The following is a 4,084-nucleotide window of genomic DNA, read 5'->3' on the forward strand; positions in this document are numbered from 1 at the left end:
AGAGGGCAGATGAGAAGGACTAACTATGAGGAATTATTGATGTTTAACTGCTTGTATTCCTGCATGGGAAGAAGATACTGATAATTCACATGAACTTTCTCATTTATAAGAGCAGTTAGAAGGAGCATATATAGACAAGGCACAGGAAGGAGCTGAATATAATGGTATAATATAGTAAAAAGATGGAATCAATGGGTGATAAAGGAAAGTACTGGGAGGAAGAGAAAGGAGAAGAAGAAGGATCTAAGATTTTTCACAAAAGATTAAGAAAAAGCTTTTTCAATGAGTGGAATGGGGGAAGGCAAGGGGGAATGAATGAGCCCTCATTCTCATCAGAAATGGCTCAGAGAGGAAATAACATACACACCTAATAGCAAATAGAAATCTATCTTACCCTAGAGAAAAATGAGAAGAAAGGGATGGGATAAGGTACAATGGGGGGGGGGAGGGAAAGGGGAACAGAAGAAAGGGAAGATTGTGGGAGAGGATACTCAGATACCACACACTTTTGAACAGGAACAGGGTGAAAGGAGAAAGAGAATAGAATAAATGAGAGTGGGAAGGAATAGAGTGGAGGGAAATATAACTTGTAATAGCAACTGTGGGAAAAATATTGAAGCAATTTCTTTGATGAACTTATGATGAAGAAGGCAGCTCATCCCAAAGACAGAGCCATTGGAATCTGAACACAAACTGAAATACACTTTTATTTCTCTCTCACTATTCTTGAGGATTCTCATTTCCTTGGGGGTAGGGGGGTTTATATTTATTCTCATGACAAGATTATTGTAATAATATAAAATAAATAAACAAACAAACAAATAAATAAATAAAAATAAGTTTAATTGAACCATAGGATCTGGGTATCTCCATAGCCCTAACAATCTACCAAAATAGAAAGATAAATTAAATTTAAAATACGTGTAAACTAAACAAATTACTTGGGAATATGTTGTTGCTGTTATGTTTGTCCTTGGTTAATAACAGGGAATCTTCCTGCCAAGAAAAATCTAAGAACTATATGATCACAATTACAAAATGCTTTTCACACAAAAAAACTCAGATCTAAACAATTGGAAAAATATTAATTACTCATGGGTAGGCTGAACCAATATAATAAAAATGACAATTCTGACCAAGTTAATTTTTTAATTTAGTGCCAAACTATCAAAAAATTATTTTATAGTTAGAAAAATAACAAAATTCATCTGAAAGAATGAGTTCAAAAATATCAAGGGAATTACTGAAAAAAATACAAACCAAGGTGTTCTAGCAATATCAGATCTCAAACTGTATTATATAGCAGTTATCATCAAAACAGTCTGGTACTGGCTAAGAGATTGAGTAGTGGAGCAGTGGAATAGATCAGATATGCAAAATACAGTATTAAAGTAGTCAAGGACCATAGTTATCTAGTTTTTCATAAACTCAAAGACCTCAGCCTTTGGAATAAGAATTCACTATTTGACAAAAACTAGGAAAACTGGAAAAATAGAGGACACAAACTAGGTATTGACCAACAACTCATAGCATATGATTTAGACAAAAAGGGTGGTACCATGAGCAAATTAGAAGAGTCAGATTCATGACCAAGAGTTAGAAAGAATTATGAAATATTAAATAGATAATTTTGATTATATTAAATATAAAAGCTTTTATATAACTAGATCAGTGAAACCAAGATTAGAAGGAAACAGAAAGCTGGAAAACAATCTTTACAGCAAGTGTCTCTGATAAAGATCGCACTTCTCAAATTCTCAATCAATATATAGAACTGAGTCAAATTTATAAAAATGCAAGCCATTCTTCAATTGATAAGTGGTCAAAGGATACAAACAGGCAGTTTTCAGATAAAGAAATCTATAAGCATATGAAGAAGTGCTCTAAATCACTATGGATTAGAGAAATGCAAATTTAAACAACTTTGAGTAGCATATCACATCTATCAGATGTAATATGACAAAAAAGTAAAATGATAAATGTTGGTGAGGAAGTGGGCAAATTGGAATAATAAAGCATTGTTGGTGGAGTTGTAAACTGATCCAACTGTTCTAGAGAGTAGTTTGGAACTATGTCCAAAAGTCAACCAAACTCTGCATACCCTTTGATCTAACTATTGTTATTTGTATTTCAAAGAGATAATAAAAAAGGGGAAAAATCTATATGTGGTCTACATGTGCAAAAATATTTATAGGTGCCTTTTTTACAGTGGCAAAATATTAGAAACTGAGGGAATGCTCATTAATTGGGGAATGGCTGAACAAACTGTGGCATTTGAAAGAAACCAGGAAATACAGAGGGCAGAAATAAAAAGAGAGATAATTCCGGGAATGAGAGACTATCAGGGAAAAAGCCTAGAGTCACAAGCTGGTGTTTCATACCAGGATCTGCAAGGAGGCTACAGAATAGATTTGCTCTCATTTAAGCAACATTTAGGATCTGATAATAATAGCTTTATGGCTACAAAGCATATTTATTTCTTCTTTTGATTCTTTTACAATGGCCCTGTGAAATAAGTGATATGTTTCATTTACCCCCCATTTTGTAGGTGAGGAAACTGAAGCTCAGAGAGGTTAAATGACTTGAGGAAGATCACAAAACAAGGGTGGCTGAGAAGACCTATATATACACTAGATATTTTTAAATTTTAAACCTATTGTGAAAAATTAGCTTAGCTAGAAGTCTTCATAGAATCTAACATTAAGGAAGACTATTTCAGACAAGGTATTACTACAATTAAGACTCCAGTTCAGGTTGCCCAGTTTTCCATTCCTAACTCTACTCTATTTTCATTAATCATTTTTTTTGCCAGTAGTAGTTGTTTTTGAGTCTGAACTACTAGATTTATCAGATCAATTAACCAAACTTCTTACTATCTAAAAACTTATTAATAGCCAGTGCATAAATATGTAGTATCTACCACAACTTCACTTAAAAGCAGGAGACATAATTTTTTTTTTTGGTTTTTGCAAGGAAATGGGGTTAAGTAACTTGCCAAAGGTCATACAGCTAAGTGTAATATGAAATGTCTGAGGGTAGATTTGAACTTAGATCCTCCTGACCCTATCTAGCCATCTAGTTGCCCTGAGACATAATTTTTCTTTTTTTTTTTAGTTTTTGCAAGGCAATGGGATTAAGTGGCTTGCCTAAGATCACACAGATAGGCAATTATTAAATGTCTGAGTCACATTTGAACTCAGGTCCTCCTGACTCCAGGGCCAGTGCTCTATTCACTGTGCCAGTTAGCTGCCCCCAAGACATAAATTTCTAAAAGGTTTTTTAGCATTTCAGAACTATGATTAACACAGGCTGTACCTTAGGCAGAAAAAAAACTTTTCTGGATTGAATCTTAATTTGGGGTTTTAGAAAATTCATTTTAACACATTTTAACACATTTAACACATTTTAAGCACTTACTGTATACCAGTCACTGTACAAAGTACTAGAGATACAAATAAGAAAAAGAAAGTCACTGCCCTCAAGAAACTTACAATCTAATGGGAAAATAAAAACACAAAAGAAAGCTTGAAAATGAGGGCTAGGGGGAGCAAGGATGAAAAGTGTTTAAGGGGGTGGGGTTGGGGGAAAGATCTTGTCCTGTTGAGTTGTAACTGTAAGCAATGAGTTACTGGCTACCTGAAGAAGGATGGAAGGCTGCTGCTTCATTAGCTCTGTGCATCATCAAAAAAAACTGGGTAATACATCTAGCAGCTGTTTGCAGGAGATCAACATTATAAATATGGAAGGAGAAAAGTAAGAGTGAAGAAAACAAACAGGAGTGTGAAAAAAGGGAAAAGAAAAATTGCATCCAATGTAACTGGGAGAGAGTATTCTCATTTCAGGTTTCAGGTATAAATGAGGGGCTTCAGGGACACAGATGACTTGGCATTCAGAAATGCCAATTTTGAGAATTGACTGTGCAGGAGCAAAAGCCAGGACAACTGGGTTCTAGCCTCAATTCTTCCTTTAAATAGCTATAAAGTAACCCTTAGTCAAGTTACTCAATGACAAGAGAAATAGAGATGATGTTACTAGTTCTTTCTACCTCCCAGGATTATTTCAAGAATAAAATGGGATATCAAAT

The sequence above is a fragment of the Macrotis lagotis genome, chromosome X (genome assembly GCF_037893015.1).
Source record: "Macrotis lagotis isolate mMagLag1 chromosome X, bilby.v1.9.chrom.fasta, whole genome shotgun sequence".
Taxonomy (NCBI): Eukaryota; Metazoa; Chordata; class Mammalia; order Peramelemorphia; family Peramelidae; genus Macrotis; species Macrotis lagotis.